Here is a 20,719-nt window from a genome sequence, read left to right on the forward strand (position 1 = left end):
CTGCAATACATCATTATTTGGCACCTCCACGATAAAACAGCACCAGATTTTTCATTATGGCACATCTGTCATATCGTCAACAAACGCTATCGCTATAGTTAGGTTGTGTATTCAGCAAATTTTTGTTCACTCTGAACACAGGTTCTTGAATCTTTCATAATAAGTGTTTAGGTTTTACACTGGCAACATGAATTTATTTATAGCATTCTACAGGCAAAGGATAATATGGTTTGATTCATTTATTCGATATTATAATGGTAAAACGCGCTTGATAATCAGGGTTGGCACGAATATATTCATATGAATCTTTGCGAAAATGTTGCTACCCCGCACAGCTCTATACGATGAAAAAATAGTATATTATGCGAAAAGTGTATAATCAAGTCTTTAATTAACGCGCAACGAGTTGCAAGTACTTTAAAGACCCATTATACACGTGTTTCATATAGTATTTTTTCTTATACAGTTATACTGCAATAATAATTGAAAAATAAGGGAGATACCATGAAATCATATTGACGTTATACTAGATTACATGTCTAATTAAGTGGGCCGATTTTTCGTAATTCCATGATTGCCATGGAAATGTCACTAGAGGTTTTACTAAAAGCGACAAGATTTTATATGTTCAGCCCCAGATGGCAGTTTCAAAAGTCATACTTGAAGTATCATTACTTAGCAACTTTAAAGGACGTGTGTTTTAAAGGCTTAATTTCTCACGTATTTGAGTGTTCAAAATGGAGATTGTCATTCAGGTATAATAAAATAGTTATTTCCGAGGTTATTTACATAAGTCAGGAAAATGATATATTACTGGCGAGGAAATATTGAAGTATAGGGGCCCTTTGGGGCCGAGTACTTTAATATCCGAGTCAAGTAATGTCAATTTACTGACGAGTTTTGTATTAAATTACACCTGAAATCGTATTTTAATATAAAATTTCAATTTTCATGTAGAACTTTTGATTAATGCCAATCTGTCAATGATGACAGGAGTCATTTAGCAATGCCTCTCAAAAAGGGGTGGTTGTTTCGAAAATCGATAAGACTTTGCGGGCCCGAAAATTGTCTTCTTTTTTGTCATTAAGAAAGGTATGTTCCTCCAAATTTCAGATCACTGTGACTTTATTTTTTCCTTTGTAATTGCTAATTAACATAGGATGTACTTTAGGGTAGTTTTTATTTGCTATAGAGCGCATACGTTGTTTTCTCATGAACAGTAGAAGTTTCATTGAGGATTCGCTTCAATTGCGTTTATAGAAACTGTGAGTGGAGGATGATAATTCCTTTAGCTTAATTAATATTACCCTGTTTGGACGTCCGGGTTAGTTTTATTATTTGTTTGATGAAAGTTAAAGGTATTATTATCTACAGAGTGTATAGGATACTTTAGGGTACCGCGTTTTACGCAAAACTTTTCCACAGGCGTGGGTAACTTTCAGGTGTTATATTTTAGATGTAGTGTATGTAGTTTACTATGAAACTTCCCGCACGTATTTTATATTTTTACCATACGCAGGAAGGTGACTTCAAAAATTCAAGCACGAATTTGTTATCCGCTTGTGCGATAAAGTGGTTTTGTTTGATTTATCTGGGGGCGTAATGAATTTATTGAATTTATTCTGGTATTGCCATAATTAATTATTAATTTATTGATGATGCCTTTGTTGAAAAATAGCACAATTGATTTTGAAATTTAAATAAGAGACATAAACCTCAGGCCACTGGGTATGGGGAATGAGAATTATTCCTGCAGATTCGGTAGGATGCGATTTAATGAGTTTCGTGAATGACTTTTCTCCGGCCTGGCCCCTCTGTTCAAAAATGTTGGCTAGCCGTGTAAACCTCGCGAGGAGGTTCAAAATGGTCTTGATTGAGGTCCATAGAATTAACTCTTCGAAATTGCTTTATTCTTTGTTAGTTTAGAGATCATGTTTATGAGTCTATTTTAATTGTAAATTATTTGTACCTGGCTGTCTTAGAACTGCCTTCGCTTGGCCTGGAAGTCGAGTAATATTGATTTTTGTATTTCCACTTCTATTTCCCTCGTTTTATGCTCGAGTATACCTTATTCTAGTATTTTATTGTCACTAGACAGATTTGTCACTGGACGATCATGTACCATGGGTTTCAGTTTTGCGGGAATTTTTATTTTTGACTTTGTGTTTCGCAGTCGCTTCTCGGCTGGACCTACGTCGAATAAACTTCTTTCATCTGTAATTGGTAAGTTGTGTGTAAAGTCAAGCCCAAATTAGGACCCAGATAAGAGTTTTCAAGTTAAATGTCTCTATTTCGTACTGAGAATTATATCATTTGTTAAGTAAAAATGTCTTAATTAACTCTTCAGCCTTTTGGGGGGGTTAAGGCTACTAAATTTCTCAGATTAATAATATGTACGTCAATATCGAAATTTTTGTTGTGGTGGAGGCTGGACGACGGACGTGCCTTAGAAAAATCATAATTATTTCTTTTAATTTTGTTAGTACCTGTACTTAATTGAGCCAGCTGGACAGCTGTTTGAGTGGTTATGTTGACCGTCTGCCATTGTACGTAGCAACAAATTACTCTAAGAATTTAGCCCACTCAACGAAGACCAAAAACTCCCAAATAGAGAAAATAATACGTGTAAAAAGTGAATTTTGGTATAGTTGTAGGTGAAAGTGTCTTAAACAACATACTAAAAGCACTGATGGATGGGAAAAAGCTAAGGGGTGAAGGGGTACAAGGGTCTTTTTTAGTTTTTTATGAATATCTCGTAAACGCTGGCCTATAGCGAAAAAGTAATCTCTCTAAAATTCTCTACATAAAAGATTCTATAAGCTGGGATTAATATTTAATGATATATAGAGGAAATTCACTTTTACGCGAATTATTTCCGATCATGTACCATGGGTTTCAGTTAGTTTTTGCAGGAATTTTTGTTTTTGACTTTGTGGTGCGCAGTCGCTTCTCGGCTGGAATTTTTTCTTTCGTAGAGAGTGGGTTAATTTACAGATCTATTTGGAAATTTACAGATCAATTAAAGGTGACCACCGTTTAAAAAGCATTTCAATTCTCTATTCATCAAGGTCCAGTTTGTTATAAAAATTAAGGAATGGTTTCCTAATTTTCCTCGCCTCTCGCATTTCCCTTGTTCAAAACTTGGAATGGGAAAACGGGGAGCGTAATAATAGCGTCTAGTAGTAATAGCTCCTAAAAATTCATGGAAATTCTCCTCTCATGGAATAATCCCCACCATATCTTAGTTTTTTTAGTTGCTTGTAGCATTTTCTCAGCCGTTTGGCTATCAAGTGTGTAAAGGCAAAAATATTGCCTCCTCAATTTTTTCGCTATTGAGAATATTAGGCAGAATTTATTCTCTTCAAGCCATACTACACCCTCAGAGTCCGACATCAATGTAATGGGCAAGGGTAGCCAAACCCTGGGGCTCCCACCACCCTGAGTACTCGTATCGATGAAGTTTCCTTTGTCATCTTTAACGAGTCATAGTCGAGTCCGATTTTTCAAAACTCTGCCTCTGCATTCACAAGTGGCAATCGACCTTTTACCAGAAAGCCTGGAATCAGAAGTTGACCAAATGTCTATCTCGTACGCTTCAAGAGTTAAGTGCTTGCTCATGTTGATAAAAGTCCTTTTATCACATTTGATAAGTAACGTACGTCGAGTATATTTTCGTTAATAATCTCCTGCATAAAGCATACGAATGGTGCAGCCTCCGTTCAACCCCTGGTTCAACCAAATTTAATAGAATTGGGTAGCTCATCCATCAAACTTTCCCGGGTTAAAACCTAGGAGTCTAGCAGATACACACCTGGGTGCTTAGATTCACCATTAAAATAGGGACTACTGAACCCCACCACTACGATAAGGTGTATCCCATGGGGGGTCGCCAGCATCTTAGTTTCACTTTCGGATTGTTCGCCATAACCAGACGTGCTTCAATTTGTTCTCTAGGAATGCGGTCCACGACGAAGCAGGACTTTTTGCAGATCGATGAAATGGTAATGTACTTATGTACCGTAGAAAGGTACCATTTAACTCGTGCGCTGATAACAATAAATGATTATTCCCAATTGCAGAAAGAAACCTTTCACAATTTTAGAAAGATCTTTGCACGTGTTCGTCAAGAAGACGGATTTGATGATTTACAAAAGACTCGACGTTAAGTTAAATGGCAAAGGAGATAAATACGAATGACTCTTCAGAAACGAAAATGTAAATGAGATTCGTGACGAAATAAAACCTAAAATTCATGAGATTCTGTCTGCGAAATCAGGTAGTGGTATACATAAATATATGGTAAATGTCAACAAATGCAGGTATTTTACGTTAACGGCTAATTTGAATAGTATTAGCATATTTCTATAAATTATTGACAGTCCTCATTAATTTTCTTTGCATTTCTTTTGCCAATTGTCGAAAAACTGCACCCGTTGCAATAAATTCGAGTGGGGCGAAAATGAAATACGTTCTGAGGGGTGCAGCGTGATCACGCGATGTTCTTGGTGAATGTCCTATTAGCGGTTAGGACTGTACTAAGTTAGGAACCATTGAGAAAACTGGTAGCGAAATGAAATACGACGACTAATAAAAATTGTCAGGTAAATGTATGAAATTTGACCTTACACATAAAGAAGGCTTTCACGTTTTTGTAATATTTACACGAGACTTCGGTAGGTAAATAGGATATTACTTTCCTTGTACCACATTTTGGTCCGTGTGAAAAAATGACGTCAATGACATAATTGTATGGAAATAACTTACTCCCTTGCCTCCAAGGGACATAGATAAAATTTTATCCAATCCATGTTTGAATGTGAATTATTACGGTTTAAAACCTGGCCTTAAACCGAATATTATATCTGATTTAAAAGCGGCATGGAATTATAATGGCATAATAATACGTGAGGAATTTACCGAAAATGTTCCGGTAGAAAAAGATATGTTGATTGTAATCAATTCACAAATAAATGAGGGAAAAAGATAGAGAATTTTTTTAACAAAAATATTAACATATACGTGCCCCACAATCTGATAAGGGTAGAAGTTGATTAAAATATACTGTAATGTTCCATTTTAAGTAGAGTCATGCATGTAGGCAGCAAAGCAGAATGGGAAAAATGGCTGATAAATTTTAATTTAGTCGACCTATTTAAGTTCAAAATTGCAATGGGGTGTAATTGTACCTTTAGCAAAGCGTTTAAATGTGTGTTTGTGTTAGCGTTAGGAAGGGAGTAAATAGAAATTGCACCTGATATTCTTGTAACATGGAAGTGTGTGTAAGCTTCAACGTAATCCCGGCAAAGGGGTGAGCGTAAACTAACACAGCATTATACTACATACGTAGGAGCTACCTACTGCAAGCGCGTTCCATTGAAAATACATTACTGCAGTATAGAGAAACCTAATCTAGCCCCCGGTATCAGATACACTTTGTGCCCACGGGAATTCCGTATTGACGATGTATATAGCGGGTATATTGCAAATAATCTCTCAACTTTTGCTACCTATTCAAGATAGTACTTCAAACTATTTTGAACAAATTTTCGAACTTTGATAAGGCGTATTTTAGCATAAAGTGCAAAACCTAAATGGAAATAGTCGGTAAATGATAGATAATACGGTGCGGAACCAGATCGAGAAATTCGATACGCTGACAAATAAAATGGAAACGTGGAATTAACCTGATCACCAAAACGAAGTCATCCGTTTCTAAATAAATAAGGATTCCTTTTCTGACAATACCGTTCGGAAGCTGAATGTATGCCTTTGGATTCTTTTTACACGTATACTAGCGAATTTACGTTTATTTCAAAGTTTGCGATAGGGCAGGCAGGCACAATGCAATCCACTGAATTGGAGGTACATGAGTGACATCCTGGCATTAATGCTTAATTTATGATGACAAGATAATTACTCTATTGACAGATTGTCTCAACACACCCCTGTTGCGTGCAGGCGTAAATGTACTGTATAGTACTTATTTCTTAGAAATTGCTTAACAAGCAATATTTAAAACTACTAAAGTTCAAGAAGACTAAACTAAAAGCAGAGAAAATTACTTATTGTTCTTAGGGAACTTCAATAGAAATTTCTATTATTTCAGAGCGAGTTCTTCAGAAATGTTCCAAAAAGATTATTTCTGGCAACATTTCTAATGATATTTTCAAAAAATGTTCCCAACGAAAGATTTTCCAGAATGAAATCTGAAATGATGTTGAAGAAGTTTTTCCAGTAACATTTTTAGAAAAATTCGAATACAATTCCTACACACGTTTTCAATAGGTAACTTTATAACAAGGTTTCTAATACCCCTAAAAAGTTTAGCAAGTTTTAAGGAAGATATCGAAAATGTTAGAATTTCGATTATCTAGAAAGATTCCTGGAGAAATAAGATTTAATATTTTGAAGAAGGCTTTGCCTAAGGTTTCAAAAAAATTAAAAAAATATATTCCTACGATAATTCCTGCGCAAACTTTATCGCTAGTAAAGTCCTTAGGAAGATATTTCTAAGGTTCATAATTTAAGAATTTTTTGTTTTAGTTTTTTACCACCCACACGTTAGTAAAGGAGGTATTGGAACCAAATTTGGTGCACATACTGTTTAGTTTTTATTAATTTTGACTCGAATTTTGAACTTCATTTTATTTTATATCTCGCAAAATCTTCCTACTTCCTAAGTATATATTAGTTTGGGAAGATGAGCGAAATAGAGGAATACATTTCTACTACACGTGCCCACTTTTAAAAATAATTCTATACCGGCCGGTCTTAATGTCATCTTGTGTGTTTATGATCCAGCAACCAACAGGTAGTTTTTTTCTCTCAATTATTTTACTCCACTCCGCAACATTTGGTCCTTCGAGCCCGATTTTCCTTAAAAAAAATTTGTTTCTTCACCCTCTTATATTGCTCAAAATTTTGAAAAGTAAAACTTCAATTTTTGTTAATGGCGTATTTAAAGTTCGCCATAATTGTAATATTGTTTAAATGTTAAAGGAATTAACGGAATTGGATAGAAACTTGAAGGGAATTAGGGGTGAACTTGACGTGGGTGGGCCAGAGGTAAACTTTAATCCATTGTTGCCCGTAGATATTGCGAAAAATTTCATGAGACACTACGAAAAACGAATTTTGCACAACGCACACAATTGCTTTGAGATATGGGCAAATTATTGAGCTATGACGATTTTAAGGAGTATACTGGTTGCCCAGCTTCTGGATATATTGAAGATGTTGAAAGATGCAAAGGTTCTATACCGCTTCTAAGAGGATTATCAGGGGATTCTGAGGAAATTCTTTAAAAATTCAAGATTTGAATAGGATTCTGAGAAAATTGCAAGGGTTCTAACTTCTAAGGATTCTAAGCAAATGAAGAATCAATATTAAATATTCCAGCATCAAAAGAATATGTTCACGCATATTCTTTTCGAAAAGTCTAAAGGCACAAAGGGTTTCCTTTGAGAATACGTACCTAAAGTTTACAAAATTAACGGATTTTTCTATGTATTTCGAGATATTCTTTCCAATTTTTGCAAACAAAGTCTCCGGATGATTGGGCGCAAGCCTGTTGAGGGCCCAGAAAAAGAGAGGGATAATAATTTAATAAATAAGATTCTTGGATGACTCTAAAAAGATTCTGATTATTTTAATGGTTCCAAATAAGGTACCAGAAGTTCTTATACGATTACATTACAACTATGGGGATTCTAAGGATTCCTATGGTTCTGCAGATTCAAAAGGTACAGAAGGTTTTAAGGAGAATCTTTTAGAATCCTTTTTGTTTTTTTTGTTTTATATTCTATTTAATAAATCCATATTATTATTATTATTATTATTATTCTAAGAAGATGCTCAAAAATACAAAGGAAAGGTTTTACAGGGAGATTTTAAGAGGATTCTAACAATATTTGAAGAAGATTGAGAGAAGATGAATCTAAGAAGATTTTAAAGATCCTGAATTGTGAATTTTCTAAATACATTTTATATTCTGAAACCTGGAAAGCAAAAAATACAGCTAATTTATGGTAATACCCTAGAAAAGGTTGACAAGCCAACAGAGAAAGAGATTTGTATGTTCATCAAACGCGATAAATTTAGCGACCATGATTTTTTGCCGTCTAAGTCCTCCAGCCTCCACCTTTGTTTGCAAGTTTACAATAGAACTTCAAAGGAATTAAACAGATGCTTAAAAAGAACATTAGGAAATTTGAGACGAACTTGAAGGCAGCATAAGAAGAAATTGACTTTAACTAGGAAACAATTCGATAGACATTTGAGGGAAACTTTTTATTTTATTTATTTATTATCCCTCTCTTGTTCTGGGCCCTCAACAGGCTTGTGCCCAATTACAGAGTGACCCGCATACTGCTTTTTAGAGGTGCCCCTGCAGAAGGTCTTAAGTTGTTCTATACTACTCCGGTATTTACCTTGCGAATTAGGAAAACTGCAGGAAAACCTAATTCTAACACTCTGATTCATACTTCAAGACTTGCTTTGACAATGCTTTAAGGGTTTATTACACCCCGTGAATCATATGGCAAAGCGATGACAGCCCAACTTTGTCATTCGGATATGTTCGGAGTTTTTAGAGGCTGTGATTTTCTGCTATTTTCACAGAAGGACTTGATAATAACTTGACGGAACTTGATATGAACTTAGAATTTTATGGTAGCTTGAGGAGGAATTGAGGGGCTTGAGATTAATGTGGCTAAAGTAATTTGCATAAAACTAGAGAAGAATTTGAGGGGAGCTTCTTTAAGATGAATTCTTTAAGATGGATTCGGGAGAATTTTGAAGCGTTTAAGAAAGGAGGAGAATTTGGGAAATCATGGGAGAAATTGAGGGAAGTCTCGAGCAGACACTGTAACGGATACAACAAGTACCTAACGTTCTAGTCTCATTGACGAGAGAGCCCAATATTATAAAAATATATGCATCAAGGGCGAATATTTTGTGGGTTTTTGCATAAAAATTAACTTCTGCCCATGTAAAAGTTGACTAATTTTTGAATTTTTGTCAAAACATCTATTCTGCCGAGTTTTAGAGAGGTACACATTTTCGTTGGGACACTGTCAATATGAGGGCAATATTTCAACGATGGGTACTTTGGGGGTGAATTTTGCCAATCCTTATGTATGTATACGACAGAATGGCCGTTTCCCAACTATCTCTGTGAATAAACCATCTGGGTACAGGTTCATGTTTCGGCACCCATTTGTCTGGTAAGCGTTTATAGTTTCATAACCTCCACATGAAGAGATATAATTTGGATACTACTGATTTTGTGAATGAGCAAAGCCGAAAATAAATTTCTCGACACATCGTACGTTACAAGATGTAGAAATACATATGCAAGAAGGTTTTTTACAATTTTTTCTTAAAAAGTAGACTATAATTAATAAAAATGACATGCGCCATGTGGTGACATATGCTCCGTTGACAGGAGTTACAAACGTACAGCAGGGAGACGAATATTCAATACATCATTCATAATGTTAAGATTTTAGGGAACCGACTCGTCCGGTCTTTAGTAAATAAAGCACCTTTCCACGCATTGGAATTCACAGTAACTAAAAGCTAGTGATTATAAAGCTATTAAGTCTAGCAAAAATATAAAGAGCAAAAGCAAAGGGATCTTAAAAAGGGCAAAACTACACCGCCGCTAACTATGAGATTAGAAACGAGAATATAATTGGTACGGATCGTGACCGTATACCTCAACTGCATTTTCTCTTTCATGTTTTCCGACGAAATCACTTAAGCTTGATGGTTATAGATTTATGTTCGCAAAATCGTGTAACATAATGCGGAAATAAATGTAAATTTATAAAAGTGGAAAACGTAAAACAACTTGGGATTATGGAATCTTTTCCGGTTGGGCTTAAACGTAAATTTCGATTTTATTTTGAAGACCACACGCAGTCTAGTTAGTTATAAGCGGATAAATTTTTGATGACGAAGCCTTCCAGGTTTAATCAGATGATTTTCGTTTTTAAAAGGTGAATGTGCTCGGTTTGATTTTCAATAAGATTTTTTTTATACTTCGTTACACCAGTACATTTACAACAATGAGTCTGGAAAAGAACAAATCATTCGTTATATCCTTTTGTTAAAGGCTATCAATTTATCAAAAATTGATGGAAGGCGGTTAGCTCTCAATGAAAGCTTCATTGGAGATATGCGATGCCCGATCGAGAAACGTTTTAATAAATAAATACCCTAACTTTTTTATACAATTAAGGTTATTAACTTGACAGGAGGCGGAAGTATGTAAGTTATAGTGGTGCTCGTTATACAATCATTAGTTAAAAATTATTACAGCCAAATGTCTTCATCCGATATGCTTTCTAAATTGAATGCTTTTACACTTAGAGTGGCCATCACCTTCAAATAGGAAAATTTGATACATTTGCAGCCAATATATTATAATGTGTTAGTTTTAAGTTAGTTTTTCATTGGTTTAATATTACTTCAAAAGTAAAATGATCCGTGTATGCTTCACATTTCCCCTGACAATTCATGGAATCGTTAGTTCAAACGAAATTTTCGAAAGAACGGTGAAGTTTTCGTAAAACCGATCTGTTTCTCCTTATTAATTGTTTAAAAAAAATTTAAAACAACCACCTTTGTCAAAATGACAAATATAAGCAAGTAAAAATGGAATTATATTTTTTTGAACCTTAAGAGTTGTCAGTTTTCATATTTTGGCTTTCTTAATTTCTGTTTCTGTTATGAAACTTACTAACACCCTTTAATTGAAAATTGAGCTTAAACGTTTCACTAAAATCAGGGGAAATGTGAAGTTAATTTTTGGATCCGCGTCATCCATTGACGTAATTGGAGCAATTTACACTTCACGGACATGCAACTAAGCGTTAAGGGCTCGATATAATTTTCGAATTGTGTCAATGCACAATAATATGGAGACGCCGTTTTTCACCATTATACCGAGATAAGAAATAAATGTAAAACAACGTTGTACGTCTCTGAAAAAGCCACCCACAAACTTATAGAGAGGATAAGAAATTCCAATTCCCATGAAACTGTTTGCGAGATCTATCATAAATCTTAAACCGTTTTGTATAGGGTAAGGGTACAGGGATTTGTACTGCAGAATTCAGAATAACAAGTTTTTGAAATATCTGTCGACCACATTATTTACTGCAGTTGTAAAGTAATAAGATGCCATAAATAGAAGGGGTAGGTGCTAATGCAGGTGGCAATGTTGAAAACTCTTTACAATGGCCGCGCTCGGTCGGTTACAATTTTGTTTTATCTTTTTAGGGCTCTTGTCAGATTTCAGCTTTTGTAATCATTGGGCGTTTGTAACTATTTGATATGTGTGATGATTAATTTACGATTTTTTTTTCATAGTACAGTACTGCATGGTTATACAGAATTGTGAATGAAATCATTAGGGGATGCAACAGTGCGGACATATTTTTTATTTACACAATGTCCAATAATGTTGATATTATCTGCAACATATTCATACCAATCTTTTAAATGCTTGTTGCCACATCTTTTAGTTTCACTAAACGTACCTAGCGTAAAATTGGTGTGATTAGAATTTATGTCAGAAACAATTTTCCATTCTGAAAACTTCTTGCAATTAACAAATCACAATCATAAACCAGATACATTTATAATTACATTTTCGTGCAACAAAAATTCAAACAGAGAATTCGTCGAGACGCATTTGGTTTTATCATAGATTTAGACCGAATGTAAAAAAAATCCATAATGTTCACCATTAAAAATAATTTCGAAACTGTCACCCCTTAGCTTATACTTTTTTAGATTTTGTCGTTTAATTCCCAAAATATTGGTCATTGTGGTATTAACGTCATCAAATGCGGTAGTAAATCTTTTTGGATTGTTGTTGGCGAAGGCAAATTTAACCCCAAAAATCACAGCCGACTTAACCCGATCACCAGATGGACTTCGAACGATTAATATACCTTATTTCTTCAACGTATCAAAATCGTTTTCGATTACATCCTTGGCACCTGTGAAAAATCTGTTTCCGAGCATTTCGACGGCATTTGCAAGTTTGTACATAAAAAATTATAAATAAATTATCCGATAGAACGGAAAATCGAAGAATCCTGAGTATTACTTACCATCACTTTTTTTTAAAGACCATTCCTGTCTTGGGCATTTAGATAATGCTCTTGGTCTTTTTACAAACGATATACTATACTATACTTACTATATTGCCGTGGTTCAAATTTTTTTTGCTTTTGGGACAACTCGTAAGTACGTAGGGTGGGAGTGTTTTTTTCAGTTGTCATATTTTTTTTGTGCGATCGAGAGTTTGGGTTGGTCCTGTCATGTTCAAAAGAAAACAAAAGTAAAATGTAGCAAAAATAAATGTTGAAATAAAAAGTAGCAAGAAAAATGTGTAATTTAGTTTAGAAAGTTTGTGCATAAAATTTAGGTGAAGATACTAGTAACAAAGGGGACATAGGTGGTCGGGATAGAGTGATTAGGAGGTATGCCGGAGTTGCGATTGGATCGGTTATGGGGAATTATGAGTTGATAATGGAAAAAGGAATGATGCGGGAGAGTGTGTGATTTTTCGTAAGCGGAAAAAGATCGAGCTTAGTGAGAAAAGAAACAAAAAAAAATTTAATTTAATTTTTTAAATAAAAGTGTGTTGGACAATGAAGCAAAAGGGATGGGATTCGGCATGCAACCAGGAGGAATGGACAATCAAGGTCAATAGTCTTAATTATACGGATATTTACTATGTGAATTTGACTATTACAGTGTTTGCATGAAATTGCCAATAGAAAATTTCAACTAATTAAAAATAGTGTTAGGAAGGTTTTATTTGGTGAAACCTCAAACCATTAAAGACTTGTGGCTTGAGAGATGTCATTTCAGAATGTAATAAAGATTTGTTGCAAAATTGCAATGTGTGCAGTCTAAATCTTCTGAAATATTGCGTATTTTTCAGCGGTAAGCGTTTATTGCTCATTATTACACACTACGTCATTTACAGTTAATCGAAATCACGAACAATCTATACCTATCACTTTTTAATTTGACGCTTGGTAAGATTGAAAACATTTGATTTGACGATCGTTGCCTCTTATTTACTTTTATAATAATGTCCTTTATATTTGTTCGTGTTTTTTCTTCGATATTGTAATAGTTCGGGTAGGGACGTTTCATACCCGGACAACTCATACCCGGACGACTCATACCCGGGCACCACATACCCAGGACAACTCATACCCAGGACAACTCATACCCAGGACAACTCATACCCAGGACAACTCATGCCCAGGACAACTCATACCCAGTACGACTCATACCCAGTACACCTCATACCCAGGACAACTCATACCCAGTACAATTGGTACCCAGGACTATTCATACCCCATGATAACTCATACCCAGCACTATTCTTACCGACGATAATTCTTAATTCTTACATAGGGTGCGCCATATCCGGGAAATTTTACACATGTGGGCATCATCTCCGGACACGTTTGTCCGCACCCGAGGGAATATCTACCGCATTATATACTCCATAATATATCCCTTTGGATCCTCAAGGTTTATTTATATTGAACATGTGTTCAGTTTCATCCCTCATTTAAACATTTAAACTGTGAAATGTAGACTAAAAGTGAAATTTTAAACATGACCACTTTTAGTGCACATTTCACAGTTTAACTGTTGATCCAAATTTTCATTATAAAATAATGAGGGGAGGAAACTGAACAGTTCTGGGCATGAGTGGTCCTGGGTATGAGTTGTCCTGAGTATGAGTTGTCCTGGGCATGAGTTGTCCTGGGTATGAGTTGTCCTGGGTATGAGTTGTCCTGGGTATGAGTTGTCCTGGGTATGAGTTGTCCTGGGTATGAATTGTCCTGGGTATGTGGTGTCCGGGTATGAGTCGTCCGGGTATGAGTTGTCTGGGTATGAAACGTCCCTGACCCTAATAGTTGTTCTGCTATTCGGGTGGGAGACGAATCCAACAAATCAACGACCATGAAAATCGGTCCATTCGCTCTTGAGTTATAAGTGATGAAATTAACATACACGACTTTGTTTTATATATAAAAATGAATAAAATTAATATATCATTTGTACCCTGGAAATAATCTAGACCAACTTTATTTTTAAATATTTATTTTCAATAAACAAAATGTAACCAAAATTTATCAGTTATCACAAATACATACCTACAACTAGACCAACAATTTCAAGGGAAGGTAATTCTAAGAAGATGCTAAAAAGATTCTTCAAAAAAAGATGTTAACAAGATTCTGAGAAGATTCAATGAAGAAGATGCTAAAAAGATTCTAACAAAATTTGGAGAAAATTCCGAGAAGAATCCAAGTCCTAAAAAAATGATTCTACGAAGAGTGTAGGAGATTCTGAGAAAATTGTAAGGGGATTTTGTGAATATTCTACTTAGAAGATCCTAACACAATTCTAAAAAAGTTTTATATAAACTCATTTTATATGGCATAGGAAAATCTTCCAAAGAGTTTGTGTAACATATTAATCACAATTACTTTTTTGCGTTGTTTTTGCTTTTGAAAAATGTAAAAATTTAATTCTGGAAAAACCCTTTTCTTTTATTGTAGAAAGTAAAACGAAACCGAAATTTGGGCAGTAATTTCCAATTAAGCAATTATCAGTTATTGAACGGCATTCATTTAAAAGTACCATAGAAAACTAATGCTAATTTGTATAAGAAAAAAACTTTCGGTATGTCTTCCCGAATTGCTTTAGCTCTAGCTTTTAAATGTCTGGTGCAGATTTTTTCAGATTTAATCTGTTGTTCCGATTTTTACTCGTTTTCGAAGACATTGGTTTACGTTTTTTCTCATAGTAATCTATAACACAGTTTTTTTTTACAAACTATCAGTTAGTGTGCGTCAAGGTACCCTCTCTTCATTACCAAATTAATTGTAGGATATGTGCCAATTGAAGAAATGCTAATTTAATTTTCCACTGCACAATACCGCACAATTATCTTATTATTTTGTGTGGCCAGAGAAACAGTAATGTAATGATTATTACAGGTAGTGTGTAAATAAAAGTGGAAACCTCGAATTGAAATGAAATACCTTTACTTAGACCACGTTTTTACGTCACTACCTGTATCTACGCAAACGACGTTAATTTAAAATCACTTCACCTTTCATTAATCTTGAAGTTGCGAAAGTGGTGTCACAAAGAATTGTAAAATACTTCCCGTAAAGGTTATGAGAAAAAAATTCTGGCACCCTTTCAAATCATCTTTGTATTTAGAAAAGAAAGGAGCAATAAAGTGACACTGTAATGTAGGAACGCTTCTGTGTAACATCTTCGAGAAGGTATAATTCACATGTATTACGTGCCAGAACTGAAATAAGTGTTTGTCATTCTGTCTACAAAACGGCGGCGTATAAATGGGCATAAACGCTTCTTGGTCTATCCTCAAGGAGTTAGTTATATCATATTCTAGCGACGAGCGACAATTTTATTAAAATATATTGTTAAGTTCTTTAGCAGAACAATGAATATTTCAAAATGTAAACCGTATTACCCAATATAGCTTCTTAAGAAACATTTTGGGCTTCATAAAATTTATGGTTATAGCCTTACAAATTTGTTCGCACTCATTTTTTAAGGGGTTCACTATTTTCAAACGGCGGCATATTTTACAAGAATGGCCCGGCAAAGTTACTAAATAATAAACTTTCACAGCCAGTTAGAAAATTTAAATTTTACAACCTTCAAATAATAAAATCATAAATCCAAAATGCAAACTACAGGATTTTATGAGCCCCCTCATAATAAAACCTATCTAAACACCTGCAAAATGGCAAAAAAAATCCACCATTTCCACCAGAACGGCACGAATCCCTGTCGATGATTTATTGCCAGGATTCTCACGGCCGGCTCACTCCTACTGCGTTAAAGCAAAGGCGACTTATACCTGCATTACATGTGACAGACCTTCTTCCAGCTGTACCTTTTGAAATCTCAATTTTGTGTGACCGACATTATTCCACATTTCGCACAATTACTCTGTGCCGGGCAAGGAGTATCATTACCGCACATTTCACGTGAATATAAAATTCTTTATTTATTTATTTTTAGTGGTCACACGGGTGCCATCTCACCGGCGCCCTTATGTTAAGGACGAACACTTTGCGAGAGGGATAGCGCATACAATAGCACGAGGGTTTGACAAACCACATACATATAAATTTTTTTTCGGTACCGAAACGCATCAAATTTCAACCGAACCGTAAAACGCTTTGTTTGAGTTTTGCGGTTATTTTAAACGCATTAGAACATTTTTAAAAGACCGTCTTGAATTGTGAATTATCAACAATGGAAAGTTGGCCCTCTAAGAAATAAATTTATAAATTTTGGTTTTGTATACACGACAGGAAAAAAACTGTGTCATATTGCCGGCTGTGTCTGCCGCGCATATTTTATCTTTTAGTTTATGTGGGTACCAGATGAATTATGGCTATAATGTTACAGTTTACGTTACTTACATAAGACAATTAATCACGATTTTAATATAAAGGTCTACCCTAGCAGAAAATAACGAATTAGGACCATTGCTGAAAATATGCAGGGAAATTTTACACTCGTAGTCATCTAATGGCCGTCTTTTAATTAGTACACTTTAACAGTACCCAACGTATGTACGTAATAAGTTTGATTTGATCTTCATCAGGACAGAAAATTGGTGTGTATGTAGTCCATGTTTAATGACAAAAGCAACAAAACAGCATGATCTGTTAATAGTGGATTTAAGCGGATTATGTATAATGCGGTAACCATTCAGGCAATCACGTTTCGCCTATTACCTTCCATTCACTACGAGGGAAAGTTTTCCTTATTCTGTGGAAGGTGGTAAAATTAACAGGCGTGTAGATCGTAAAAACAAATAATCGCTCCTTAAGTTGATAAACGACTGGCACCAGAATGCAATGGTATTGTCAAGGGATGGGAAAAATATAAGAAATACCGAGTATACAGCGACACATTCACAGGAAGTTTTGTTCAAATTATTATTTAATTATAAAATCCAAGAATAGTTTACAACTAATTTTTAATTTTTTTTTCATGAAATTGCAATTTGATTAACGAGAGCGAAGCCCAAGGTAATAAAGCAAATAAGTGAAAAAAGGACGGAAAGTCCAAATGATCAAAATTTAATTAGATAGTCCCCTAAATTTTCTAACGTTCTAAATTAACTGTTAGTGTCACTTCACAAAAATTAGAAATCGTCAGATGTGAAAGTGGAGGAAAAATTATCTACTTCCTTGTAGCAAATTTTTTTAAATTTTTTGATTTTTTTCTCAAACATGGAGGATAAATACTGTTCAAAATTGACAAACCATTATTGTTTCAATTAGTGTACCTAAAATGGAAGAAAAAGTTGTTGAAATAGTTTTTGTTCCAAGTGTGATTTGGTATTGAATGGTTACTGTGCAATATGGTAAACAAACACAAAATAAAGTGTGTGTGAGATTACTTGCACTCCTTTGGACGCTATACTTGCTAAGATTAGTCATACAGGTATTTAACCACAGATTGACTAACCTAACATAATAAAACGATTCTTACTTCATGAATGACGAATATGTGAAATCGATCAATAAAAGAATGACAACTTCAAAGAAATTGCCATAAAAAAGTTACTCATTTCTTCATCATCCTTCATCTAACGACGTACATACCTGGACCACGTGATTGATTAAAAGGCTAACGAGCCTCAAGCTGCAGACATCGAAATAACGCTATTTGAAATATCCCGGGCCGACACAGCGGGAAAGAGATACTGCTGGTCATTTTAGTGTTAAAGGAAATCGTTCCACAATGAGAAATTGTTTATTGTGTAACTTTTAGGGACATATTTTTCTTGTAATTAAGTTGCCTTAGCTACGGGAACGGCCCAACAAAAGCTTCCATTTGGTCGTTTACATAAAATTAATATATTAATCCTCTTTTATTATTACAGTTATTTATTAACGATTTTATTGCAGTTACGGTAGACAAATTTGTTTGCCCGCTGAGTTTGAAGCAAACTCATTAACCGTGATTTGGAAATTTTCGAATATAAGAATTAATTGAAGTCATATGCAAACGGAGGTTAGATCATCTTCTTTTCGAAGTTATACAGAAGTTTTCGGTAACTTTTATGCGTCCGGAATGATTTAGGTCCTAATTAAAAGTACAAAAGATTAAATAAACTTTTTTACGATTTTTTCGCTTCCGAATGGTACAACAAACAACTTTAAAAGTCTAATGAGGCTATGCAATGTACAAATTATGGAACACTTTATTTTATAGAGAATGTGTCAACTTTTCGAAGGACAGCGATGAGGTGCAGCGTGTTAGGTAATAAACGCACATCCTGTGCTACCTTATTATAGTTACCAACAATGTATTCATTTTACCAAGGGTGGACTACAAAGCTATGCAATAAAAAATACGCATAAAAATAGAAATAAATCTCAGAATTAGCACCCACAGGTCGAGGATGTGTCATTGAAAGCACTAACAAATTTTACACTTTACGATAACCAAACTTGCTACTAGTACACATATATAATTTGTGTTCTTTTCGTTTCGAGGTTACAACAACAGACCTTGTCAAGATTTTATCGTATTAACTATATTAAGTATTATTTTAAATAAAACAATGTTGCCTTTTTTTGGAACATTTCCTACCTGCTACTTTTTCTTATTTTTCGAAAAGGTGGTACCCAATAAATCGCCGAACTCTCCTCCACCCGAAATGTCATCGCCTTCTTATGTACAATTGTGACTCTTGAGCTTGAGCGTTTTCATTAATAAAGTGATTGACGAGTATTGACAAACAAATGAAGAACAGCATAATTAAGATTTAAAAAAACACATCACACTGGATGTAAGACAAAGTCTACTTTTTTTTAAATTTCGGGATGACATTATGCAGGGGGTGTCAAAGCTAAAATTTGGAGGTCCTAATAAATCAGTCACCGGAGAGATAATCGAATAATCTTTCAAATTCCACCACGTAGACACCTAAGGGGATGAAATTTGAGACTTGTTTATCCCAATATTCGAAATATTTTTTAATCCAGATAATCAAAGTTTTTAATAGCTCAGATTATTCAGATTCTTAAGATTCTTCAGAATCATCAAATTCTTTATTTTTTATTTTTATTTTATTTTTATTCAAGTATTTGTAATTTTTTTAATTTCTCAAATTTTTCAAGTTCTGCATGATTATTCATTGAATAAAAATAGTGTGTTTGCTCAATGATTTATTTTAAAACCAAGAAGATCGCATAATATGCTATCCCATAAAATTAATTTGGTATTCAATATTCGATTTCGGAAAATTCTCACCCGCAGTTGTCTTGGAATATTTGGCCCCGTATTATAGGCCTTAAAAACTCGACCGTAGTAAATTTATTCCGTAATTCGACCACTAAAAAGCTTTCTTCGCCAAATTAACCCCGCGGTAAGTTTTGATATACACGTTAAATTCCGAAATATTCAGATTCAGATGTTTATGTTTTTAATGTAATAAAGCAAAATTTTCGTTTATGGGCCAAAACCACACGTTCCCGCCCGTAAGCGACACTAACCGCCAACCCTCCACACCAACGGCTTGCACCCTGCCAATTGGATCGACTCATAATGTGCACAAGACTGTGCCAAATAAAACGGTCCCAAAAAGAAGATTTCTTGATTTATCGCACTTAACCTCCCTATTAATTTTTTTCTGTGTAAAACCTTCTGCAGAGGCACCTCTAAATAGCATTATGCGGATCACTCTGTAATTGGGCGCATGCCTGTTGAGGGCCCAAAACAAGATAAAATTAAAATTAAATTAAAATTAAAATATTGTTTATGTACGATCATTAAAAAAAACCTCTATGGTATTTTGCATTTGAAATAACTGAAAATCGGAGGCGGGGCATACAAAGGTATCCGGGGCGCAAATATGCGCAAACTATCACTAGAAAGAAAAAACGTCAAATTTGAAAAATGTGGAGACAGTATGGAGTTTTGCATTTAGAATAACTGAAAAACGGCGGGGGCGCAAACGAAGATATTAGAGGCGGAAACATCTAAGCGCCATCGATCATATAAAAAACGAAGTCTTTTGCTTCCTAAAATTGGGGGGCCAAATTCACAGAGGTCGTTTCGGCAATAACGATTTGTATAACTCGACAAAGTTCATATTGTAATGTTTCAATTTTTATTATTTTCTTTTTTTTATTAATTATATTTTTTGAGTTACTAACGAAAAACCAAAATAATTGAAAGTCTTCAAGGAGACTCGCCTAGATTTTAATTGCTTCCGAGGATCAGGGATTTCTTGTATGTTGTTTATTGACGTAGTCCTCTTAAACATCTATTGATGGACTACTATGTACGCCTAGTTGTCACAGTCAAACACCCTTAATTGAACTCAGTATATTTTGTTGAAAATTCATCATTTTACGTTAGTTTTTAAGCATTCGTTTCGCAAAATTTATTAATTTATGACTTCCCAACTTAAAATATTTATAAAATGCCTATAGAATTAATTAAATTACATGTTTTCAACCAATCCAACTAATTTGATTAAGTGTTGGCGACTTCTGCAATGAAAATTGATACGTATATGCTTGGATTAAGTTACATAAGCCATTACATAGGCACTAATGGTTGTACTAGCCTAACATTGTGATATTATGCTTATATT

The 20,719-nt window shown here is 34.6% G+C and overlaps 2 protein-coding genes across 2 annotated transcripts in view; both read right to left on the bottom strand.

The window, feature by feature from the left end:
- The window catches only part of LOC116171081, a 194,677-nt gene that overhangs the window by 134,843 nt on the left and 39,115 nt on the right, over nucleotides 1–20,719 (bottom strand). The gene's annotated exons all lie outside the window — the stretch shown is intronic.
- The window catches only part of LOC116171075 (leucine-rich repeats and immunoglobulin-like domains protein 1), a 129,488-nt gene that overhangs the window by 87,993 nt on the left and 20,776 nt on the right, over nucleotides 1–20,719 (bottom strand). The gene's annotated exons all lie outside the window — the stretch shown is intronic.

The sequence above is a fragment of the Photinus pyralis genome, unplaced genomic scaffold (genome assembly GCF_008802855.1).
Source record: "Photinus pyralis isolate 1611_PpyrPB1 unplaced genomic scaffold, Ppyr1.3 Ppyr1.4_LG5, whole genome shotgun sequence".
Lineage (NCBI taxonomy): Eukaryota > Metazoa > Arthropoda > Insecta > Coleoptera > Lampyridae > Photinus > Photinus pyralis.